General features: G+C 43.2%; 1 long non-coding RNA gene across 1 annotated transcript in view; it reads right to left on the reverse strand.

Moving 5' to 3' along the window:
- LOC137216148 (uncharacterized) overlaps positions 1-13,535 on the reverse strand; it is a 171,564-nt gene that overhangs the window by 111,149 nt on the left and 46,880 nt on the right. The window lies entirely within an intron of this gene.

Genomic DNA, 13,535 nt, shown 5'->3' on the forward strand with positions numbered 1-13,535 from the left:
CAAGTCTCAGATATGAAAGGCAAACTCCAGAACAGACAAACAAAAAAGTAACTTGAAGTAAACAGAAACTATGCAAGGACATGAGAATTACTCCCCATTCTTGTCAAAAACAAACAGAAAACTGCCACTGTTACTTTCAGAGAGGTAACAACAGAGATTACAGCTTAAAACAAGAATAGAATTGTTTCAGGAAGGAAGAAATAACGACGTAGTAGCGTACCATATAGCTCAGCCATAAACAGGATTTACACAATCCAAATGATGTAATCTGCTATGATATCATCAAAGTATGATGCAGCTATACTAGGAGAAGTGAGCAGTAATGGGCACTAAAACTCTGCCTTAATCTTCCACATGGGAAGGTAACAGCTAATGCTTAAAACTGAAAAAAGAAAAAGATCACATGATGAACAGTAATAGCGAGAGACACGTATGCAAATATGAAAAGAAAAAGTAAAATAACTGAAAGTGATAGTCTTGAGAATGAGGAAGTAGGACAGCTGGGTGTGGTGCTACGGGATTGATAGGCTGATATTTTTAGTAATGAACTTTGAGAACTGTTTGGCTCTTGAAACTACGTGTATTGAATTTTTATAAAAAATAAAAACCAAATTATAAAAGAGCTTGGGCTCTGGCATCAGCCTGCCTGGATTAGTAACTGGTTCTCATCACTGGCTCCTTGTAAGATGTTGGACAATCTACTTAAGCTCTATGTGACTCGATTTATTTCCTCATATGTTTAGAGGGAATCATAGCAGTACTGCCTGATAGAATTGTTGTTAGAGTGAAATGAGGTAATGCGTGTGAAGCCATGTAACACGGGACCCAGCACGTGGTACGTGCTCAGTAAATGTTACCTACTATTGTTTTCATTATTGTTGCTTTCTCACCCCTAAAGATCTGATTTAATTGGTCTGGGGTGTAGCCTAGGTATAGAGAGTTTGAAAAGTTACCCAGATGACACTAACCCACAGCAAAGGGAAACCAGTGGTCCACAGCCTAGAGGAAGCCAGCTAGGTGAGCAACATAACTATTGCTAAAAAAAGATGATCCCTGGATGCTTCCTTGTCAGTCATCTCCCTCTAGCCCTATACCATCTAGAGGATAAAAAGATGGAGTGTTAACCCCACAGTGTCTCTCATTTTATTAAAGAGTAGTTACCCACCTGGAAAGTTGACTATACACCGAAGTTTTCTAAATTGAACCCATTTGCTCACTGAATTAGATTTGATTTAAGACATAGGAGAATGCTGACCCTGAAATATACTAAGGCTCAAGCTTAAGAATGTAGCAAAAATCTTAAGAGCACACTATTTAAGCATAAAAAACATTATGGAAAATATTAATAACCTCTAAACTTTGGCGGGAGGTGGTTCAACAAGTGGTATCTTTAGAGCACTTAGGTTGAACCAACATCAAAAGCTTAGGGAAAAATTCACTTATGTCAGCTTTAGTGATGTACAGGTCTCCCCCAAATCTCCTGGTTAAAAATTTCCGACACAACTCAAAACTAGCTTAAGCAAAATAAAGGGAATATGTAGGCTCAGAAGGCGGGAAGGGATCAGTGATAGAATGAAGGCAAGAGCAGAGGGAACCAGCTCTGGAAGGCCTTGGAGGCCAGCACTGGAATTTGTGGTGCTTGCTGTGTTCCAGGGTCTCCTGGGGACGTGCAGGACACAGCAATGAAAGCAACAATAAAAACCAGAGAGGTAAATATATAGTGCACAAAAATTAAAAGACAGCCATGTCAGAGGATGGAGAATCGTTCAGGAGCTGAGGAAGCTGGTGAGCTCCAAGGAGGAAGGGACAGAGGTTGTAGGGAAAACCACAGTAAGACTTTGGCTTTCCTCTGGGTGAGATGAGAATCCTTTGAAGGGTTTGAGCAGAGCAGTGACAAGGTGTAATTAACGTTTCAAAACACTGTACAGGCAGACAACTAAATGACCTCTTTGCTGCATGGAAAATGGACTGCATCAAGGCAAAGCAGGAGCAGGAGGACAAGGAAAATGCTACTGTCATTTTCCAGGGGAGACACAATGAAGGTTGAACCTAAAGTTGTTATGATGGAGATAAGACTCTGTCACATTATCAGGATCAGGTTCCAGTTCAAAGGTGGAGATGAAAGAACGTGCTGACGGATCCCACCTGGGCTGCTACGAGAGAGCGTCATGTCTGATGCCTTGCTCCCAGGACTCTCTCCCTCCCCAGCCATCCTCAAGCATGTGTCCATCCATCTTCCATCTCTGCCTGTCTCTTGGCTTCACTCTAATTTTCCACGTGGCAGGAGATAGTATGATGTCCAAGAGCCCCAAATCCACACCCTCCCATTTAGCGGCCATGGAAGCTCACTTCCTATTTATATATCAGACCTCAGCAAAGCCCTGCCTGAGTCAAGGATCCAACCGTTGTACCAATCACTGTTGTCAGGAAGATGGGATATAATGGTTGCCCAGGCTTGGGATACACACTTGTCTCCATGGCCAGGGCAGCAGGGCAAGTTACTGAAATCGGGAGTTAGGAAAAGCATTCCAGACAAGCAAAAACCAACTGTTACCACAGTCTAAGCACCCCTCCCCCACAACTGAAACCCAAATTATTTTCCCTTTGAGTTTTATCCAACTCCTATGGACCCTGAAGACTCTGCCTTTTCCCTAAACTCAGAGCAGCTTTCAATTTGGGGCACCTACCTCAAAAGAAATATTTTTCTTTTGCTATCAAACAATAAGTACCCAAATTAAAAGTCACAGTGATTTTAAATCTGGCCTCGGTATCTCACTTAGTTTGTCATTCAAAAGCAGGAGGATTAGGGAGGGGGAAGAGAGAAAGTTCATCTCGAATTGCCAGAAAGATCTTTGATTCCAACCCCCCCACCACCCAGTTTAATTACTGAAAGAGATTTTTCTCTCAAATGTTTTCGCAAAGAGCTGCGCAAAGAAGCATTTCCAGTTGGTTCTCTGAGCATCCTGAGATGTTTTAGAGCAAGGCTGGCCTGCATTTTTATCATCCCCGGGCCTTTCTGCACTCTTGGTCAGTTAAGGATTCTTGGCCCCAAACCAGCTCCACCACTAATGTTTGTGTGCTTTGGAAAAACTGCTGAAGAATTGAGGAAACAATCCATGATCTGAAAGAATTTACACATTGTGGTAATGCAGGATTTTGAAAAGCGAGTTTTACAAATGGCAGGGGCCCCTGCGCCCTGTCCACATTAACATCCGGGGACTTCCGTGCAATCAGGGCCTGATCACAGAACCCACCACAGCTGCCATGCTCATCCTTCCCCTGGAACACCTGCTCCCACACTCGCTGAGAAAGAACTGATTTATGTTGACAGTTTCTTACCCCAAACAACCCTGGGCTGTTTATAGTACATATCATACACTAGTGAGGTTTTCTTGTTCTCTTTTTTCCCAGACGCCCCTCCAGTTCCTCCTTGCCTGCTTTCATTCTTGTCCGTCTGCCACCTGGAAGCAGCAAATGCAGCCGCCCCTCTTGCTCTTCTGCATACCAGAGGCAACCATAATATTTACTGTGGCAGTGAGAGGCCTTCCTGCTGTCCTCACAGCTCAGATGGTGGTGAGAGACAGGGAGAGCCAAATGCGGAACCAGGGCTCTTTCCCAGAGAAGCGTTCTGCTCTGACCCAAACTCCTGGTGTGAGCCTGTACAGAAGCCCCCCTCCTTGGCCACCTGGGACACGGTAACCAGGGAACTCCGAGAAGTTTCCCAAAAATGGAACAGTGTCCCTCTAGGTGTTCAAGAAAAAGATTGTTTTTTTGGAAGAGAGTTACAGAAGAGATGAAAACATCTGGTTGAATTTGAATTTTGAATTTGAATCTAAAAATAGATTTCATGTACCCCAGAGACAACAAAGATAATATGTTAGAGGACAGGAAGAAAATAATATAACTATTTATTTGTAAATATAATGTTTGTGTATGTTTAAAGTAAATATATTAGTACAGAAGGCTAAGTATGTCATTTAAAAATGAATGAATACGCTTAAATTGAAGCTACATGCTCAAATTGTTTTTTATTGCTGAGGGTAGATGATCAAAGGAGTTTGGAAACGATTAAATTAGGAGATATTTATGCTCTTTTCTCACTGAAATTCTGTGGTTCTGTGGTTTTATGTCCTGGGACAAAGTCTGCTGTGGTAGAGCCGATAAAAGGAGGTGAAGGCAGACAACTGTCTGTCCAGGGCTTGCCAGATTCCAGTAGCCTTTCTGCCGTCTGAGTCTCTGGGCCCTGTCACCACTCCTGGAGGGAGCGAGAGTGTGAGCAGCTCTCGGGGGGGAGGTGAGGGAGGTTTCAGGCCCAGGGCACACGATGGGCCTTGCTGCTGCCCCATGGTGCCATCTGGGGGCTCCCTCCCTTGTGCAGGTTCAATGTCACCAGGCATTGGGACCAGGCTTCTAGTCTTTACAGACTGTGTCACCAAATGGCACCATCTTCTCCTACTTCTGTTTAGGTGGTTCTCTGTCCGATGCAGACCATGTCGTCCAGCTTTAGAATGGAAAAGTCTGTCTCTTGATCATCTGCTCCAAGTCTGACCACTTTGTCATTCTTTGTTTGGGATTTAATATATGATTTTTAAAATCTTTTCACTTTTCTTTACTCCTTTCCCATTCAACTTTTCTCATGTACTTGTTCATCATTTTCCTTCTTTCTGTTATTCAATTTCACCTTTGTCTTCTCTTATAAAGATCTATGGCCAAATCCCTTTAGGCAATTCAGATTGCCAGTGCCCCATGCCGTTTGGTAATCATTTTTTAAAGATTGTATATGGAGTCCAAACCTTCGCTTCAATTGCTCCCCATTCCCTTCAGTGCATCTAACCTCTCCTGGAAAACCCCCCTGCCTGGAAAATTCCGATTTATTTTTTTTTAAACACAGTTTAGATGTTATCTCTTCCAAAAGCCCTCCCTATTCCTTATACACCATTCAAACAAGCTAATCAATCCCTTCATTGTATTTTCTACACACACTTCTTTTTTATAATTGAGATATAATTGACATATATTACATTAGTTTCAGGTATACAACATAATGATTTGATATTTGTGTATATTGTGAAATGGTCACAATAAGTCTAGTTAACATCCATCACCACACATAGTTACAAATTTTTTTTTCATGTGATGAGAAATTTTTTTTTTTTTTTTTGCTGCATTGGGCTGCTGCGCTTGGGCTTTCTCTAGTTGCAGCAAGCGGGGGCCACTCTTCTTTGCAGTGTGCGGGCTTCTCATTGTGGTGGCTTCTCTTGTTGAGAAGCATACGCCCTAGGCGCGCAGGCTTCAGTAGTTGTGGCACACGGGCTCAGCAGTTGTGGCTTGCGGGCTCTAGAGCGCAGACTCACTAGTTGTGGCGCAGGACTTAGTTGCTCTGCGGCATGTAGGATCTTCCCAGACCAGGGCTTGAACCCATGTCCCCTGCATTGACAGGTGGATTCTTAATCACTGAGCCACCAGGGAAGCCCTGTGATGAGAACTTTTAAGATGTACTCTCTTAACAACTTTCAAATACACAATATTTAATAATATTATTAATTATATAATATATAATTAATATATAATATTATATAAAAATTATATAATATATAGTTAATAATATATTATTAACTATAGTCACCATGCTGTACATCACACCCCATGAAATATATTTTATAACTGGAAGTTTGTACCTTTTGAGCACCTTCTGCACAAACTCCTTTCACGGCACCAATGACACTTGTCTCCCTTCCTCTGCTAGTCTGTAAACTCATCCAAGGTCAAGGCTGGAGCCCTGCCCAGCAGCTTCTAGCACAGTGCCTGGTACAAAGCAGGCTCTTAAGAAATGGAGTGAATGAAGGGAGAATATCTGAAGCCAACTCCTCTTGGCCTCCCTGTTGATCCACCAGAATGTGGCCAACTGCAGAGGGAACAACAGCAGAGCTAATACTTATTCCATGTGCTTTCAGTGGGAAACCAATGACATATAACTGGCTGAGTAGAGACCACCAGACCAGTTAATCATCCACTCTATTCACGAAGAAGCAGCCCCTTCTCCTACACACGTTGATGAGTATATTCCAGGCTAAAGGATGGCATCTTACTTGCCAGGCTCTAATTGTTAGATTGTTTCTTAAGTTCATTTTCTGTCTTTTAATCACAGTTTATGCATGACTGTTCCTGGACTTTGAGGATTCAGACTTTGCACCAGGAACACTGCCATTTTCTTGTTCCTGGAAATTCACTGGAAATTTTCCAGTCACCAAAAGGTGGAATCTAACTGAAACACAACTTTCCACGAATACAATTTTCTTCTCCAACAAAAAATATCATTTTTTAAAAACAAATCACCAAATTGAAAACAAGAATTCAGTTTACTAACTTTGATGACTAGCTTCATCATCTGACCCATCATCCACAGCCAGGAAAAATCACATACTTTTTCTTTTGTATCTTTTTATCTGAATTCCACCTGGCTTTCTCTCTCTCTCCCTCTCCCTCTCTCTCTCTCACACACACAGCCTGGACAGTGAAGCTTTCATTCCCAGGCCATGAAATTTTCTGCACCTGTGAGCACTCCTCTCTCAGTGTTATAACCAGGTCTCAGCCCTTTCCACTCAAAGCTCCCTATTAGTAGCTGCCCAGAAACCGACAGAACCCGAGAACCTCCCAGGTCACCCCACCTCTGCCAAAGCATCCCTGCCCCCCAAGTCCCCACTCCCACACTGATACACCCATCCCAACAATGTATCCGTGAAGAAAACTCCTCCCTCAAGGCAGGGCAAGCCCGTACTGTCCTCTAACTTCCCTCTCTGGCTGATGTTATCACAGTCTTAGAAAACTGAACTTAAAGGCACGTATCCGAGTTCTAAGATCCTCAGCTACCTGAAAACTATGAGACCTTGGATGATTCACTGAGTCTCTGCGGGTCACAATGAAATTTAGCAAACTTGCATGTCCCCCCGGGTCTTTTTCCTTCTTTTTGTCTGATCTGTCCACTCTCCGATCTCTCTGCTTCTACATAAGGTCATCGTAAGGACAGACAAGACAATGTTTGTGAAATGCCTTAAATTTCTATGAAGGAGGTTTATAAATTCAAAATCTTATTGCTTTTGGAGATGCTATTTTTAGTCCTGTGTGAACACTGTTAACATATCTTTATAGATAAATAGAGTTCCTGGTTGGATGGTGGTGATGGTGGCACAATGATATGAATGTACTTAAATGCCCCTGAAATGAACTCTTTACAGTGGTTAAGATGGTAATTTTTTTTAAGATGGTAAATTTTATGTTATGAGTATTTGACCACAATTTTTAAAATAAATATATAGTCAACAACAACAACAAAATCTTTGTATTACCTGATTGTTTAGAAAGCAGGTTTCCTGGCATCCACCTGCTCTGTGTCCCCTTTTGCTTTCTTGCGTCTGCTTGCCCTCTGATCTGTGATGGAATCTCACAAAGCATGGGAGGGGACTTGAAGATCGGTGGTCCATCTCACCCCTTCATCCGACATTACATATGAGAAATGAGGCCCATCTGAACAAAAAGGTCAACTCTAATTTAAAGTTCCTCCCTCCTACACTGTTGGTGGGAATATAAGTTGGTGCAGCCACTATGGAAAACAGTATGAGGTTCCTCAGAAAACTAAAAATAGAGTTGCCATATGATCCAGCAATCCCACTGGGATATATATCCGGGCATATATCCGGGCATATATCTGGACAAAACTATAATTCAAAAAGATACATGCACCCCTGTGTTCATAGCAGCACTATTCACAATAGCCAGGACATGGAAACAACCTAAATGTCCATCAACAGATATGAACGGATAAAGAAGATGTGGTACTATATACAATGGAATACTACTGAGCCATAAAAAAGAATGAAATAAGGCCATTTGCGGCAATATGGATGCAGATTATCATACTAAGTGAAGTCAGAAAGAGAAAGACAAATGCCATATGATATTACTCGTATGTGGAATCTAAAATATGACACAAATGAACCTATCTACAAAACAGAAACAGAATCACAGACATAGAGAACAGACTTGTGGTTGCCAAGGGGCAGTGGGCTGGGGGAGGGATGGAGTGGTAGGCTGGGGTTAGCAGATGTAAGCTATTATACGTGGAATGGATAAACAACAATGTCCTCCTGTACAGAACAGAGAACTATATCAGTATCCTATGATAAACCATAATGGAAAAGAATATAAAAAAAGAATGTGTGTGTGTGTATATATATATATAACTGAATATATATATGTATAACTGAATCACTTTTCTGTACAGCAGAAATTAATACAACATTGTAAATCAACTATAATTCAATAAAAAAAATATATGAAAGAACAATTTAAGGTTCCTAATTTCAGGTCAGATTTTGTTTACCTGGGGGAAGGTAGCACATCAGTCTATAACCATAATATCAGTAACTATCATAATAAAAAGCTGTAAGGACAACCTCCTTCCGCACACCCGCTCCCTGGGGCCCTGGGAGAAAGGCTACAGAAAGCGGAGCCCAGTGCACATCTCTCTGGCCTCCTCTGGGCAGGGGACACCCCCGAGGCTACTGCTCCAGGACCAACAGGCAAGGGGACACACACTGGAGCGTGTCTGATTCCCGTCCTCCTCCCCCTCAGGTTTTAGGTGACCAGCTTTCGATCTAGTACTGACTCAGACAACTGAACGCCAGGTTTCACCAGAGAATGGACATTTTACAAGTGGGTTATAAATTGTCGTTAGGCAGCTCTCAGACAGGTTGACATAACCCCCCGCTACCTTGGCTGAGTGGCACCTCAGCTACTCAACCTGCGCCTTTGGAAGATGCTCTCCCTGGATACAGGTCTGCTGAACATATGATGTGATCACCAGGCAGGGCAGAGTCCCGGGAAAGGAAGCACAATTGTGTTAGTCACAGAGACACTGTGAGAAAGTAAGAGTGGGAGGGACCTTAGCCATATGGTCAAACCCCTCATTTCATAGATAAAGATCTGAGGACAGAGGCACTAGGGGCGGGGCCAGCAACCTGTCCAAGGCTGTCCACTCAGCGGCGTCTGGGAGTGGAGGCCAGACCATTTACCAGCTGGGATCCAGTGCTCTTTCTGCCACCCTAGTCCATCTGTGCCAGGGAGGCAGAAGGGTAGGGGGAAAAGCATGGACTTTGGAGCCAGGCCCAGCCACACATCCCATCTCTCCTTTAATGGCCCTAAGGCTTTGGGCAAGTCATACTCTCTGAGCCTCAGTTTCCTCATCTATAAAATGGGCATAATGATTCTCATCTTTGAAGGTTGGCGTGAAGGTTAAGTTAAAAGATGTGTGTGAAGTGCCAGCACAGTTCCTGGCAGAATAAGTGCCCTCACAAACAGTAGCTGTGATTTATTACTGTTCTTTGGGCCACCACGGTTCTCTGAGCACAATGGGGCAGGATTCCAAATGCGCTGTGGGTCCTGCTTGTTGGATGAGGGCAGGCCTAGAGCACAGAGGGAGGACTCCAAGGTGGAATGGAGGGGTACACAGGAGGAAGGGTGCCCCGGCTAGCTGGTGTGCCAGGAGGTCTGAGGGACTCCATGGAGCTGGCTGGCGCATGCCCAGGACACTGTGTTCCTTGGGATTACCAGACACCCACAAATAATTAGATGGCTTTCCCCAAAATCAACAAGATCAGCAAAGAATAAAGCCCTTACATATCCAGGCTAGAAAAAAAAAAGAGGCTGCCTCCCATCGGCTGGCTTGAGAGAGTGGGGCAAATTAATTCGGATGTGCCCTCCAAGCACACATAAATGAGGGTTCACAGAGCTCCCAGGGGTACACAAGGAATGCTGAATGGCTTAGTTGTCTCCAGACATAGTAACAGAATATCCATCGAAGCCAGTGGTCCTCAAAGCGAGGTCCTTGGCCCTTTGAAATGCAGCATCTCTAGCCGCCACCCTGACGTACTGAATCCTCTGAAGATGGGCTCCAGGAGATTCTACCAAGCCCTCCAGGCCATTCTTAGGCACGTGCAATTTGAGAACTGCTTGCCTGCGCCATTTCTCCTGATTTCTTGACTGACAGCACAGGAGCGGCTATCGATCTTGGCTGCACAGAAGCAGTCCGCTGCCAAGGCTACAACCCAGAGCAATTAAATCAGAATCTCTGGGATTGGACCCCGGCACCAGGTCTTTTAAGGCTCCCCAGGTAATTTCAATGTGCAGCCAAGCCTGAGACCCACTGATTTGGAGCAAGAATTTGAATGAAGCAGTAAGTCATTCATAGCATTTGTGTGTGAGCGTATCAATCAACTCAGAATGCTGGGAATTACCATCTTTTCCTTTGCTCAGAGTTTTTGTGTTTGTTTTTCCCACCACTACTTCCTCGATCGTCCTCTGCAGGTTCTGCACCCCCAAGAGAAGTTCTGAAGACACTTGTCCCCCCACCCATTCACCCACCGCTACCACCATCCAATTGTTAACGTTACTGAAATCACTGACTCAAGCTAAGATGTAAGAAAAGGCTCCATTCATTCTAGGTTCTCAGGATCCAGTGTGAATCTGCAAATTGAAGACAATTATGTTTCTGTTATATGTGTGTTTCTTCTGTGTGGGATTTATCTACAGTGTTCCTATTATGTTCATGCATTTTATTCAGCTTTTGGTCCAGATCAGCACCAAAGCAGGCTAATAAGGCCTGGTTTATGTTTTGTTTAGCTTTTGAAACATGCAAGCATCTCACCTGCTAATTGGAGACAGTGGATGGGCCCCAGCACAGTGTTTCCTCAGCTGGGGGAGGGTAGAGAGGAAAAAATAAAAATAACTTTTTTCCCCTAGTATCCTGTGAACTGTACTGCAAGAAAGCTGGTGAGTCGCTTTAAATGACACTTTCAGGTTCTAATAAAAATATGTTTTAAGGGCTTCCCTGGTGGCACAATGGTTGTGAATCTGCCTGCTAATGCAGGGGACACGGGTTCGAGCCCTGGTCTGGGAGGATCCCACATGTCGCGGAGCAACTAGGCCCATGAGCCACAACTACTGAGCCTGCGCGTCTGGAGCCTGTGCTCCGCAACAAGAGAGGCCGCAATAGTGAGAGGCCCGCGCACCGCGATGAAGAGTGGCCCCCGCTTGCCACAACTAGAGAAAGCTCTCGCACAGAAACGAAGACCCAACACAGCAAAAATAAATTAATTAATTAATAAACTCCTACCCCCAACATCTTCTTTAAAAAAAAAAAAAGGCCACCTATTGTGTGATTCTATTATATATATATATATATATATATGTTTTAAAATGGAGCAATAGGATAGTTTACCTAAGATGTCATCATAAAGGCTAGGCTTACACTTTTAGCTTCAGATCAATTACTTGGAAGTTTTAGAAATCTTCAAGAAGCCCAATTTAGAAATGTGTCCAGTTCCTGGAGTTAACAATCTTACTCTGCCGATGTAACTCAAATGTTCTTTCTCAGGGGCTCCCTAGGGTGTCATCTTCCACAAAGTCTCCAGGAGTTCTGAAACTATTCTATTTAAAGAGAAATGGATATTTAATATACTTGTTCATGTTTCTCTGCACATATTAGGCTGACCAAACATCCTGATCACTCTGGAACTTTCCCGTTTTAGCACTAAAAGTCCCATATTCACCTTCCACTGGGCAACTGGGACAATTGGTCACCCTATATTCTGCCCAGATCTCCTTGCTCACCATCACTTTATAAATCCTCTCCTTCCGTGGGACTCATGCACTGCCTCATCTTAAACCATCAGCACATGTGCTTAGAACACACACACACCTGGTTCCTTCCTCACAATGCGAATGCAGATACATTCATTTATTCTTCCAGAATTTCTACTTCCCATTTTCCCCATGGCTATCACCACCCTCTCTCTCCACAGGGATGATTCCAGAAACATCTTGTTCTTTTTAATCACACCACCAGGGCAAATGCGAAGACGAAAGGAAAGTGATTCCTGTGTTTCAGAGCTCAAACTAGATGAAAGAGTACATCATAAAAGTTAACGAGTGCCTTTTTTCAATGGTGTAAATCTTTATTGCATCTCCATTCATTGCTGGATACCGACCTGCACCGAGTCCACAGTAAGCAAGCTAATAAGTGAGACAAACATGCTCTCTTCACTCAGTAAGACTCCCTGGCATCCTAGATTTCCTTGTTCCTTGGCTTTCCATTGAACTGGGCAAATGCATCTTTGGTTTTTGCTATTCCTTATCTTGGGCTGCCAGTAGCAACTGACTGAATCCACTGCCAATTTGTTCTTTCTAACTTCAGTGCTGCTCCAAAGTTATTATAATAAACTCAATTAATTTCTCATAGTGGTTCTAAATTCTGTCCACAATGAAGTTCTTTCACCCACCCACCATGTAGTGCATGACTCTGTCATCTACCTTCCTGGGTTCAACATCATGGGATGGAGTTCCAGCTACCGTTCACCTCCTACCTTAAATTCTCCCAGGCTCATCGTGGTCATTTTCTCTTGCCCTGTTGTCTTAAATAAGGAAATGTATTTTATTCTCTCTGAGACTTCTTCCTTTACCCTCTATCACTTCCTCTTTTAACATGCTTCTTCCATCAGTACCCATCAGATGTATTTTTCTGCCTTTTGATTTCTCTTTAACATACAAATATGCTTAAATCACAATTACTCTCAAGAAAAAAAGAGGTGATCTGACTCCACTGAAACTGTGGAATTCCCACACCTTTCCCTCTTTTGACCACACCTGCCATCCATTTCTCCCACCCATTTCTCAACACTGTGCTGTCTGTGTTTTGCTCCTGCTAAACTGAAATTTTCTTTCAAGTGGTACCAATAAACTACCTGTTAAAATGTGATGTCTCTTCTGAGTTCTCATCCATCCAAGCCTCTTGGCATCATTTGAGGGTGTTGTTGGGATTATCCTCTTTGACGTCTCTCATGTTATATACCCTGACTCTCCTGTCCTCTCACTGGACCACATCACCTCCTGTTGCCTATTCTTCCTCCTGTGCCTCTTCCAGTCTCACTCTGGACCCCATCCAGCATGGGCTTCAGCTATAGCTCCATTCTGTTGACCACACATCTATATCCCCACCTCTGAACTCTCTCCTGAGTTTTCTATCCTTATTTCTAAACACCTAATGAGCAGTTCCACATGGCAAAATCCAAAGATCCTCAAACTCAATACATCCAAAGTTAAGTTCATAATCATCCCTCAAACCTGTCTCCCTGCGTTTTCTGTCTTAGTCTCTGAGTCTATCCTACTAGAAACTCCTGCATCAATCTTTACTTTTTTCTAGTCCACACTTCCAAGCATTTGCTAAATAACATCATGTTATGTTCATCATCAGAACTTTTTATTACAAATAGCAGAATCAAAACTCAAATTAAACAAGAAAAAGAAATGTATTAGCTCATGGAACCAAACCATAAAAAAGGATGGATTCATGTGAATGGTACCAGATTTCTCTCTCCACCTCTCATCTCAGCTTTTGTTTTTGTTTGCCCTCATTCTTGCAGGCTCCTTCATGTGGAAGGGGCCATGGCCACTAGCAGCCCTGAAGGCACATCCCATTAACA

This window comes from Pseudorca crassidens, chromosome 21, assembly GCF_039906515.1.
Source record: "Pseudorca crassidens isolate mPseCra1 chromosome 21, mPseCra1.hap1, whole genome shotgun sequence".
In the NCBI taxonomy this organism is placed as follows: Eukaryota; Metazoa; Chordata; class Mammalia; order Artiodactyla; family Delphinidae; genus Pseudorca; species Pseudorca crassidens.